Raw genomic sequence first — 13,535 nt, forward strand, 5'->3', positions numbered from 1 at the left:
AGTCCCGCCCTGGGACGAGTGAAAGAGAGAGAGAGTAACAACAACAAAAACACTGTCACAGCTGACCATCCTCAGGCAGGCCTGCTGGGCCATGACATACACTCATATTATTGGTATAGAAAAGTCACGTTGCAATGGCTGTAATGGGTTAAAATTCTCACTGTTACAGTCAGACGTGCAACAAGCCATAAAGCACAAAACGTACTCAACTGTGTTCATGTGTCTGTTGCAGAAACCATGTGGCATAGCTCATTTGTGCAACATTGTGTCAGACAATGACACAGCAGTACAGTTAAGTAAAGTGAAGTAAAGATGCCAGTGCATGGCTTAATAGGATTCAAATTTATATTGAAGTTTGAAATGATTAGTTTTTTTGTATTTTACAGCAGAGGAGAGCTTTAGAGAGGAGGAGGAATGGTTACTTTAATGGTTAACATGAACAAGAGCAAAGTATGTTAACTTTGACAAGATTGCATGGTTGACTTAGTTACCAAAAACGCTGTTATGCATTTTCAGGTTGGTTTTTGCAAGGAGTATTTTGTAAGAATGACCAAAGTGTTTGTCTATGATTTCCTCAGTTTTCATAGTTGTAGAAGACTCTTTATGCTCATCCTAAAGCATAGACATGACTTTTCCACTGCTTGCAATTCTCTAAATGCCAGTATGTTCAAACAAAGGTGTACTTGAATAAGATGAACTCCTGTCTGTATTAGAAAGCTGTAATATTTCCTTAAAGAATCCTCTTATATACTGTAACAAAATGTATGCAGTGTAAACTCATCAGATCTTCAGACAAACTTGTATTCTGGCTCAACCTCACCCCATGAATCATACAACTATTTCTTTGAAAAGTATTCACAACCCTTCACTTTTTTGTTGTATCTTTCATGTTGTACAGTTTTCCTATATGTATGCTCAACAACACTTAACCAAACATGCATGAATTCATGATGATACCATTCCTGTAGAGTGTCATTTGGGTCTGGAGAATATCCCAGCTGGAACTGAGGAAGAATACAGCCTGGAAAAATCCCTCCTCTATGACAAAGCTAATCCAAAAACACAATATTCATGCCTGTGGATACCATTTAACCCGCTGCGTGCCAGCACACCAGCACAGAAAACATTTAGAATATTAGCAGGTCAGAATGCAGAACCTTTCAAAACCTTTCAGTATCACAGAAGCACAATGGTCTTAATCATTTTGAAATGGAAAAAAAAGTTTGAAATCATAAACAAATCTGGAATTCCAACATTAGATTGCGCAAAGTAAGGGGTGATTTCATTTGAAGATAATTATCACGTGCACACTTTCCAAGCTATGAAGCTGATCCTTCACTCATTATTTCTGTGGCACCGGTGACATATTGATAAAATAGAGGTATAGGTTGGCACTGCCCGTAATCCTTCAACCAAATAACAAAAACAGCTGATTCTGACTCTGGCAAACTCTCACTTTGACATAACCAAAGCAGGTTTAACCAAGAAAACTGATAAGTATTAATCCAACTTAGATTAGCTGGCATGGAGCTGAAATACAGACTCTGCCAGCGAAATAGCAGCTCAGTCAGATTGGCTTTCCATGCAATGCAAGAAAAGATGTGTCAGGAAGAGTGGAACAAACAAGCAATGTAAAACTTATATGTGTTTGCATGTTTTTTCCATGAATGTCTCCAAACATAATATTGCAAATGTGCAAGCATGATTTTGTCATATTGACAGTCCCCTGAATGTCACAAGGATTTTAGCCAGTCTGGTGATAAAACCACCTTGAACTACCAGTTTCCAAATAGCTCTCTCTCTCTGTAACAGCGAAATTACAGTCAGATTCCTTTTTTGCAGTAATAATTTAGAGTTTGCAGATTGAAAGATTCTTAAATGTAACTCTCATGCTTAGTTTCTCAGTCAGTTGAGTAGAGCTCCCTAAACCACACCTCCAGCACCTCCTGAATGTAAATACTTCTTCGCAAGTAACCAGCGTGGCAGCATCACATAAACAGAGGCTAAGAGAGGGCATTTTCTCCTTTCTCCTTCACTGCATTGAGAGTGTGCTTCCTCCGTATCTTTTGCCATGGAAAAACCAGCCTTGACAGAGGTCCACAATCACTGTAAGGCTCTCTTAAGGGGACTGTTCAATTTAAGGAACTAGAAGGAGAGTGAGAAGGAGCCATCTGTCCCTGAGGGGTGAAGATTCAAGATCATAGGAACCTACAACAACCTCCAGGATAAAGGATTTAACTGCAATGCTTGCTTTCTCAATATATGACATATTAATTTGACCGTAGCTTTATCTGCTATAGAAGGTGGACATTTTTTTTGCCATTTATATGATGATTCAACAAAACATGTCTGTAAATCGATCAGTTGACCACTGCAAAACACCCAGTGACATTACATACCAAGTCCTCTCCTGGGTAATGGTGGGAGAATTTACACTGGGTCTGCCTCTCAACCTGTCCGTTCTCTACATCTTCATCTTCAGGTACGGGAAATCTTTTCACTCGTTTACATTTATTATTTATTATTTATTACTCGTTACTGGGGGCAAAGTTTGCTAAATGAAGTGTAAACCAACTGAGCTACTGATGTGGTGAAGAAAGCGGTTTTAAGTTTATCTTTAAAAGACTGTGACCACTCTGATGCAACCAATTCAGACGCCATAAAAATAACAAGATCTACCACAACTCTATTAAACCTTTGAAATGGACAGATGAATCCAATTTTGTTCTTGAAAAGTTAAAATAGAAAGTGTAGAACAAAAAAGCTAAGCTGTAAGTGTTACACTGAAGTGCAAACAAAACAAAAAAGCAGCCCTTGCAAGTCGCTACAAAGTAAAATCTACATATGTTACCACGCTGGTCTATCAGTTTTGAAGAGGTTATCTGACATGAGTCTGAGTGCGACTGTCCAACATTTTACTCAGCTCTCCGAGGAGAGGACGAGGTCGTGTAGATGGCAGAAACAGCATCATAAGCTTTATTTTTTTCCTGTTCCTCTTCATTCGCTCTTGATGCAAAGCAAACTCGCTGGCTGTGAAACAATGAACTGTTTTATGACCTTTTTAGATACAAGTTCTGGAAGAACAAAGCGATCTTCTTGTTCAATATTGTGGTTGCTGATTTCTTGCTGGTGGGCTGCCTTCCTTTCAAGATCCATCATTACCAACACAACTTGAGGCGCAGTGAGGACACTGTGCTTTGTAAGATAATGCTCTTCATGCTGTTTCTCAATCGAGGAGCCAGCATCGCCTTCCTCATCACAATGTCCCTCGATCGCTACTTCAATGTGGTCCATCTTGGAAGGAGAAATTTTGTCAACGTGTTTAAGAAATCTCCTCAGATTTCTGTCGTCATCTGGATCCTCTTGCTTCCCCTCACCACTCCTACTATGGTCACAACCTTTGAGTGCTGCAACAGCCACGGACGGGAAAAGGAGACATTCTTACATGATGTGACGGACACCTTTAGAGAGGTACGGTTTCAGTGTATTTGTTTGGATTTAGTGTTGTTTTATGTTACCTAACAATATATGCTGGTGACAACAGACTAAAAACAGGTTGTTCGCTGCCTCGCTCTGACAGATCAGATGGCCTCCAGCCTCCAGAAAGAAAATGGGTGGATTTGGATTCAGAAAGACTTTAATATTCATATTTGAACATTTAAGAAGAACAGCAGAGATTAACACAACTGCTTCAACTTCCTATAAAGCTGGCATTACAGTCAATATCCAGTTCAGTTCCCTAACTGGCAGTTCCTTTCCACAAGACATAGATACACTCACCCAGGCGTGGCAGAACCGAGTTAGAGTTTTTCTGAAGTAAAAATTGGAGACAGCGTATAAACAAAAGTTCTAATGAATCGTTTACATTTATTTTTTAAGCACTTTTTTTCTCTTTGTCCTAATTATTAATATTCCTTTGTTTATGTAACTTTTGAAATAAACACAGGATTTTCAGGGTCTGGACCAGTGATGGGATGAGATGTGGAACGTGTGCAGATAAAGATAAACGCTTCTATAGACTCTTTTCAGAATATTTGGAAATCTTAGAGACCAGACAACTGTTAACTAATGTTAGAAAAACAAAAATCAACAGATAATCACCAGTTATTCTTGAAAGAAAGAATTAATTTTAACATCATAACTTAAGTAAAAGGCAGGGGGATAGCTGGAGAAGCTAAGGAGGGGTTTAAAGGGGTCAAAATATTAGTCCATAATTGAAGACAGAGTGTTTAAGTTAGGAGTGTACATGATAAACTTTCCCATGTCTGTATAGAAATCCAAGTTGACTGTGTGACACATAGGGCTATTGTAACGAGTCATACCTAATAGTGGGGTTTTTGTTTGTTTTGTTTTTGTAAGATTGTTTTCTTCTCCCAAATCATCATCCCCTACATCATCCTCGTCTACTGCACGGTCCGCATTGTCAGCCGGCTGAGGAAGAAGACGGTTGGGGAGAAGACTAAGCTGAGGAGGGCTGTGTGCTTAGTCACATCAGTTGTCGTTGTCTTCTCCTTCTGCTTCCTTCCCTGCACTATAACTAGAGCAGCACTGCTGTTTGTGCGGCTGAAGAACTGGCAGGATGCAGAAAACATAGCTGTCCAGGTGTACGACGCCCTCATGGTTTTGTCTTACAGCGACTGCCTGCTGGACCCGTTGATTTACTGTTTCTGTAACTCAGGGTTTAAAGATGTTTACATATCTACCTTTTGCCCTGCATTTATCCAGAAGAGACTGACAAATTCTGACTCTGGCACCCCAAACACAACAACATGTACTAGTACTACTACTACTGCTGGCGCTAGAATGATTTTTTTGCCTATAATGGAGAAATAATCTGTCTCTGTGATACTTGACTCACTCACCCACTCATCCACCCACATAGGTGTTTTTAGCTGGGGAAGAAGTGCTGACAATTTGAAGTCATCAGATGACATTTACTAGGTAGTAAACACACAGCACTCAGTAAACACCACAGTTACTAAACAGAGTTAGTGAGTAGCTGACATTCAAAGATTTTTACATTTTCTTCCTTGTTAAAAGATGATTAGTTTACAGATTGGGGCACTAATGTAGGCGGGAGGTTGCTTATCAAATGTAAATATTTTTCTTGTGTGCATGTATAGTTATTTCTTGGGTTATTTTCCACAGGACGCCAGGTGATACTGCTAAATGAGTGTTTATTAAGGTTTTCAGGTGCCTCTTGTTTGATACTATTACTGAAGGATGGTTTTTATCTTTCCAGTTATAGAGGGCTGTTTTTGTAGCCACTGTTAAAGGTTGGTGTGTATTTGTTCATACTCATGCCAGACCTGCAAACATGGGGACAGAGAGGGTGGACTGCTGAGAGCTACAGCTGAGGATAATAAACTTGTGATGTTTCTATATAACTTGAATGGGCAGAGCGCCATGGACATATTATTGATTATCAAGGGACGATGCTATTGTATACTTTTAAAAAGAGGTTATTCTAAATGTAAAAGTTTTCAATACAAATATTTATGTTATTATTCCATTTCTAAATCTTAGATGTGGAAAATTACGTGATATTTGAAAACATACATATACAGTGGGGCAAAAAAGTATTTAGTCAGCCACCGATTGTGCAAGTTCCCCCACCTAAAATGATGACAGAGGTCAGTAATTTGCACCAGAGGTACACTTCAACTGTGAGAGACAGAATGTGAAAAAAAAAAATCCATGAATCCACATGGTAGGATTTGTAAAGAATTTATTCGTAAATCAGGGTGGAAAATAAGTATTTGGTCAACAACAAAAATACAACCCAGTACTTTGTAACATAACCTTTGTTGGCAATAACAGAGGTCAAACGTTTACTATAGGTCTTTACCAGGTTTGCACACACAGTAGCTGGTATTTTGGCCCATTCCTCCATGCAGATCTTCTCGAGAGCAGTGATGTTTTGGGGCTGTCGCCAAGCAACACGGACTTTCAACTCCCGCCACAGATTTTCTATGGGGTTGAGGTCTGGAGACTGGCTAGGCCACTCCAGGACTTTCAAATGCTTCTTACGGAGCCACTCCTTTGTTGCCCGGGCGGTGTGTTTTGGATCATTGTCATGTTGGAAGACCCAACCTCGTTTCATCTTCAAAGTTCTCACTGATGGAAGGAGGTTTTGGCTCAAAATCTCACGATACATGGCCCCATTCATTCTGTCCTTAACACGGATCAGTCGTCCTGTCCCCTTGGCAGAAAAACAGCCCCATAGCATGATGTTTCCACCCCCATGCTTCACAGTAGGTATGGTGTTCTTGGGATGCAACTCAGTATTCTTCTTCCTCCAAACACGACGAGTTGAGTTTATACCAAAAAGTTCTACTTTGGTTTCATCTGACCACATGACATTCTCCCAATCCTCTGCTGTATCATCCATGTGCTCTCTGGCAAACTTCAGACGGGCCTGGACATGCACTGGCTTCAGCAGCGGAACACGTCTGGCACTGCGGGATTTGATTCCCTGCCGTTGTAGTGTGTTACTGATGGTGACCTTTGTTACTTTGGTCCCAGCTCTCTGCAGGTCATTCACCAGGTCCCCCCGTGTGGTTCTGGGATCTTTGCTCACCGTTCTCATGATCATTTTGACCCCACGGGATGAGATCTTGCGTGGAGCCCCAGATCGAGGGAGATTATCAGTGGTCTTGTATGTCTTCCATTTTCTGATGATTGCTCCCACAGTTGATTTTTTCACACCAAGCTGCTTGCCTATTGTAGATTCACTCTTCCCAGTCTGGTGCAGGTCTACAATACTTTTCCTGGTGTCCTTCGAAAGCTCTTTGGTCTTGGCCATGGCAGAGTTTGGAGTCTGACTGTTTGAGGCTGTGGACAGGTGTCTTTTATACAGATGATGAGTTCAAACAGGTGCCATTCATACAGGTAACGAGTGGGGGACAGAAAAGCTTCTTACAGAAGACGTTACAGGTCTGTGAGAGCCAGAGATTTTCCTTGTTTGAGGTGACCAAATATTTATTTTCCACCCTGATTTACGAATAAATTCTTTACAAATCCTACCATGTGGATTCATGGATTTTTTTTTCACATTCTGTCTCTCACAGTTGAAGTGTACCTCTGGTGCAAATTACTGACCTCTGTCATCATTTTAAGTGGGGGAACTTGCACAATCGGTGGCTGACTAAATACTTTTTTGCCCCACTGTATTTATGAGGTCACAAATGACTCCACACAACCTCCCATTAACTTCGCCACATCAGTAGACCGATTCTTTTGTTTGGACAAAATCTTTAAACTCCAAGCTATGACTACAATGAATGTGTCTTAACTGTGAGTCCTTCTTTTATTGATCCTGTTATATGAGCTCTGTGTAGGATTTTATATTAGATGAGAGAAGAGGCACAGAGAACATGTCCAGTGATTGTTTTTACCTTACAGTTGTGGGCATTTATTGTTGGTTTTTATTCGAAGATTAAGACACTTAAATTGTAATGACCTTTTTGTTCCTGCAATGTGTCAGTGAAGGTGCTTTTACTTTTTTTTTTTTTATACTACAAGGTCAGCTCAGAGTTTTTAAACGACCTTCTATTGAAAATAGAGACTTCCTTTTAAGGATGTCTTGCACTGCATATGAGTATATCCTCAGTAATCTGTTGTGAGGAACTGCCTTCACATGTACATACAGTCCTATGAAGACAATAGCTTGGTTAAAGTAATACTAACCAGCGTGACCATATAGGGCATTTCAGTGGATTAATAGGGAAGTGTATAAAATTAAAGATCCTGTCTGAGTAGTCCACTCATAAAAGAGTGGACTACTACAGTTTTTAAAATAACCTAGCACAAATCATTTTGTGCTAGGTGGAAATTTAAACTTCAACTGCATGTTTTAAATAGTAAAATGTATATGCATGTTGTATGTCAATATTTACTTAAATATAAATATTAAAGCATTTTTAGTTATTAGGGTTATTATTAAACCAGCTGACATGATATGTTAGTACTTCCTGTAATAAAGCGAAAGCACTTAGCATTAGTGATATCTATTTTATCTCTTTTTTATTCATCCTACTAGGAGTAGGCCTTCTTAAGGCTGACCTTCTAAATATGCACAGGTGTCATTTATCACTCAGGAATCTCTATAATGCTGAATGCTGAGCATCATCTCTGTCATTAATGCCTCAAACCTGCAGGTTCACCCGCAGTGCAAAATGTTGTGAAATCTACCAAGTGTTCTGATGCTGCTCAAAAAACTGCATTTGACCTCTGAACTTTGAGCACTTGTTTCAGTTACTTGTGGAATTTTATTACTGTGGCTATTTTTACATTTCCCATCACAAAGTGTTCTTTCTTATTGTATGAATAAACTAGTGAGTGCTGGTGTTATTGATTAACTGCCACTACAAAAATGTCAATCCTTACCAGACAACGTGTTACACTGTACACATTTTTTTGTAGCACTGAAAACTTAAATTATCTGCCTGTATGATGATGATGATGTGTGCATACTGCTGATGTAACTACACATCTGACAGAGTTTTTGCAAGTGAAGAATGTTACCTTTTCTGAGTAAAATGTTACCACAAGAAATACACAATCGTGCAATGTTTACTGTTCAGCTTTTTCTGACACGGTAAGCCTTTACCAAACATATACAAAAAGCAGAAGTAGCTGCCTTGCGACGTCCAAATATTGACACTGTTATAGAAAGATGCTCGAGTATGTTCATGAGCACAACATGAAATAATTTTTATGTTGAAATAGCATTTCCTCACATGCGGTCAGTTATTCGTGGATGAGGCCCACACTCTGACAGATTCTCCACATTTTATGGTCTCCAGCCTTTGCGCTGTGTGGGTATTATAACAGCAGGCAGAGCAGCTGCATAGCCTTGAAGCCGAGACTAGTAACCCCTAAGCCAGGATATCATAGCAATCATAACAGCAGAGAACAGAAGTATGAAAGCAAATGCAAAGAAAGGCCTAAATGTAAAACAAACACGGAACGTTATTGAATTACTGTTCTTGCTATCGCTGCAAATTGACTTTCTGCTTCCTAAAAGCCTGTAACAACTTAATGACACACCCTCAGCCTGAAACGTTTTATGGGATTTGGGTCATTAAGGTAAGTGACAAGTGCAGCGTTGGAAGCTTGACTAATTCAAGGGGAATAAAATCCCTCCTGTCATTATGTGCACCACTTGTATTGATCCACTTGAAAAAGCTCAGAATGAGTTGTTGAAAATGTTTAATTCTTTCTCTGAAAAAGCAGATTTTTGAAACCCAGTGGACTGACAGGTTTGTGTACTGGGACTAATTTGTTCCTAAAAATCAGGAGTCTACTATATTCAGGCCTTGTGGACCTGCTCTGCTTGCATGAAAACAAGCTCGTACGGTTCCTTTACGAATACATTTTTGGAAACAATCAACACATAAATTTGTAAATTAGACACAACAGGAACACTAAACTCTTCCATCTGGGAAGCTTGAGAAACATTTCTGCTTTACTACACCTGCACCACAAATGTGCTGTGTGAAGAGGAGTATCTCATGGTACAAAATATGTCATTTTTGTCCTTGGCATATAATTAAAGATAAAAAAAACCTGACATCATCATTTGGGAAAGTACTGTGGTTCTTAACAAATAATAAGTGGACTCTCCCTGAAAACAAAAATGTGGCGACAGCTCTGATGATATTGGATTAATCCTGAGCATGCTGCCTTTAGTTTCACGGCTGAAACTTTGATTATTTATGCTATAAATCCTGCTGCTGTGTGAAGTTACAGCTCTTTGGTAAAGAGCAATTATTCAGGGCTGTATGCAGCTGGCATTGCTGTAAAGGGGATAGAGCAGATTGTACTACAGCTGCAGGGTGCTCCATCCCAAATTAACCTAGTGCCATTACTGATGACATATGTGCTTGGGCTGCTGTTTTTCACTAAGACCACAGAATATAAAGTAGTTTTGAAATCTAAAAGGTTAATCCAGTGCAGCAGTTTTGTGAGCTTGCATTCTTTCTAATGGCCAGCAGGGGGCAACTCGTGTAGTTGGTTAAAAGAAAAGCAGGTTATACAGAATTTATTATTTTGACATTAATGAAAGCAACTTTTGCAAATTGTGATCCTTTACATTCATAAAGGAGAATAAAGCAGGGTATGCTTTGGAAGTGGAGGGCCTAGCTTGAGGTTGATAAGTCATCACCACATGAGAGTCCATTGTCTGATCTGCCCCTCACTCGTCGTAGCTGGTTTCGCCTACAGGTCGATGCATCCAAGTATGGTCTGGGAGCCGTGTTGATGCAAGACGGTCACCCAATAGCATATGCTCCAAAGACACTTACCCGGACAGAGGTTAATTATGCACAGATTGAGAAACAACTCTTTGCAGTGTTGTTCAGATGCAGACGTTTCCACACCTACATATACGGCAAAAGAGTCGTTGTCGAGTTAGACCACAAGCCACTGGAGCACATACTGAAGAAGCCAATCTCTGTAGCCCCGGCTCATCTGCAGCGCATGCTTTTACAGCTGCAGAGATATAACATAGAGATTGTGCACCGCCTTGGAAAAGACATACCTGTGGCCGACACTCTGTCCAGGAAACCATTGCTCGACCAAAACAGCACGCTGAGCGAAGGCATGGAGGACCAGGTCCACTCAGTGATAAACAGCCTTACAGTAAGTGACAAAAAACTCTCAGAAATACAGGCTGCGACAGCAAGTGACCCACAGCTCACCCTGTTACAGCAAACAGTGCATGCTGGCTGGCCTGAGGACAGAAAGAAATGTCCCAAAACCCTTTTGGATTTCTGGAATTTCAGAGACGAAATTTTGCACTACCATAGCATCATCTTCAAAGGTGACAAAAACATAGTGCCAACAGCCCTGAGAAACAATATGCTGGAGAGAATCCACATTGGGCACATGGGGATCGAGTGAAGTAAGCAGGGAGCTAAGGATGCCCTCTTTTGGCCAGGCATGGGCAAAGACATTGCTACCACAGTGTAGAACTGTTCTATATGTCAGTAAAGGTGTGCAGCGAACCCTAAAGAACCTCTCATTCCACCTCTCATGCCTGAGAGACCATGGCAGGCCGTGGCCTCAGACCTCTTCACCTGGCGCGGACGAGACTACATAGTAGCTGTAGACTATTACAGCCGCTACTTTGAGCTCGAAAGGCTATTCTCCACTACTGCAGGGTCAGTCATCAAAAAGCTCAAGGCTATATTTGCCAGACATGGTATACCAGAGAAGCTTATTTCAAATAATGGCCCACAGTACAGCTCTCGAGAGTTCAAGGACTTTGCAGTCACACGGGACTTTGTCCACATAACCTCAAGCCCTTTGTATCCACAAAGCAACCGCCTCGCTGAAAGAACAGTCAGATGAACCAAATCAGTTCTGAATAAAGCTCATGCTCAGTGAAAACTACATAATAATTTCACCATCTTTAATTAGGGGTCTAACGTGGCATAAGATAATATAATAATCTCACAATTCCCCCTTTGACCTCTTTTTAAAGAGATCACTTACACCTTGCAATCCAGTGTTGCAGGGTTCATTTCTTCTTCAGGTGATTCTCCGCTCCTCTTCTTTCTTCGACCTCAGGGGTTAGACCACCCTTCAGTCGTTGCACAGATCAGGGGATTATTCTGCCCTGATTTTCAAACAACGATCTGTGTATTCTTGGGTCACAGCTGTGTCCCCCTTTTTACCAAGAGCCTCTCGAACCTCGTTGGTCTGGTGTCCCTTAATTTTCGCCAATCCCTTCGTGTTTATTGCTGTGCTTATGGGATCCATCCTCTTGAGGTGACTAGCCGGAGCCCAAACGCCATGACACTTCACCCCAGTTGCTGTCTTGGCAGTCTCCACGTCTATCTCTGCTGCGAAGGATCTCCGTGACCTCGTCTGGTGTCTGTTCCGTTCTCTTTAAGGCAGAAAACCAAAACACCTTTCTTCCTAGCCCTAATAATCTTTTTTTTTTTTTTTTTTTTTTTTTTTGGTGTCCCGTTTGGATCTTTAGCCATCAGAATTGTTGTCTTAAGGCCAAGAAAGATGCCAAGCGGATTTATTTTACCAAGTGGATCATCATGGCCTTGCCATATTGGTCCATTTGATTGACCTTTATTATAATTATGAATTTATTTTATTTTCAGTTGCTACAAACGGGACAGACATGACTGGGCGATAGGACAGGGAGAGAGAATGAAAGAAAGAGAGGGAGAGAAAGAAAACCAAAGGGGAGAAGAGACGGTGAGAAAGGGGGGAAGAAAGAAAAAAAAAAAAAAAAAAAAAAAAAAAAACACCTGGGTCACCTGTATGGAGAAAAAAAAAACAGAAGAGAAAGCAAACAACAAAGAGCAACATAATAAAAAAAAACAGCACCATCACAATAAACTAGCTAGCAGTAGATATCAGTAGATACTAAATAATAAACGATATTGTGCAGCACGCAAGATAGACAGCGCACAATGTGCTTTGAGGCAGCAGCCAAGAAAGCTGTAGTCCGCGTCTGTGAATACCCGTGTGTACACCTGTGTGCATACCTGTGTGGATCAGCATGCTTGCATTCCAAAGGTTTCTCCATGTAACAATCTGCTAGGGAGTGTGGGGAGCCACAGCCCCGTCCTCCAGGGTATGAAGCAGGTATGGAGGAGATCAAAACTCCAGACATCCAGAGGCCCCCAAAACACAAGAGACCAAGGAAGACCAACAGAGGGGCAGCCGCGCCACTGTCCCAGTAAGAGCTGAGGAGAGTCCCAGATGAGGGCTCACTCAGCAGCCACGGAGCAGAAGCCAGGGGGAGTTGTGGCTTCTGAAAGTGAGGGTAGTACGGAAGGAACTGATAGTGAAGGTAATGAAGAGGGAACGAGTCCAAGTATGAATGTAATTGTCAGGTTTGAGGAAGAGAGTGTGAAGAAAATAGATCCACTTAAGCTAACAAGAAAAAGCTGATTTATTGGCAAGTACTTTTGTGGATATACATAGTGGGAGAAATTTGTCAGATGAAAGTAAACGAGGAAGAGAGAGGACTAAAGAAAGAAATCTTGAAGCTTTAGGGAGGAAGGACAGTACTGCAGATGTAATGAGTTGTCCCTTTTCTATTGGAGAACTGAAAAGAGCTCTGGGCAGGACCAGGAATAGTGCTCCAGGGAAGGATGAGATATGTTATGTTATGTTGAAACATATAAGTGATGAAGCGGTTGAACATGTGCTTATTAGTTGCAGGAAGTATCTAAGTCACAGGAGGATGATGAGGTGGTGGAATGGAACTTATGTTTGAAAAAGTGGTTAATCAGTTAAGTCATGGTGAAGGGAAAGGGGCGGTTCTTCGTTTCTTGAGACTCATTTGGTCTCATCAAGAGGATCTGAGGATTCGGAAGTGAAGTAAGAATAAAAGCCAGGAGATGGCAGTAGTGCAACATCTTTGGATCTAAGCTGCCGTTAAACATGAAAGAAGAAGAAGCGGTTTAAGAAGATGTTCTTTATAAGAGTAAGAACAGAATGTTACAGTAGAGTCATACATGGTGCTATCAGCAGATGAGGTGGAGGAAAGCCCAACATTAAGG

This window comes from Simochromis diagramma, unplaced genomic scaffold (genome assembly GCF_900408965.1).
Source record: "Simochromis diagramma unplaced genomic scaffold, fSimDia1.1 OVJJ01000802.1, whole genome shotgun sequence".
In the NCBI taxonomy this organism is placed as follows: Eukaryota; Metazoa; Chordata; class Actinopteri; order Cichliformes; family Cichlidae; genus Simochromis; species Simochromis diagramma.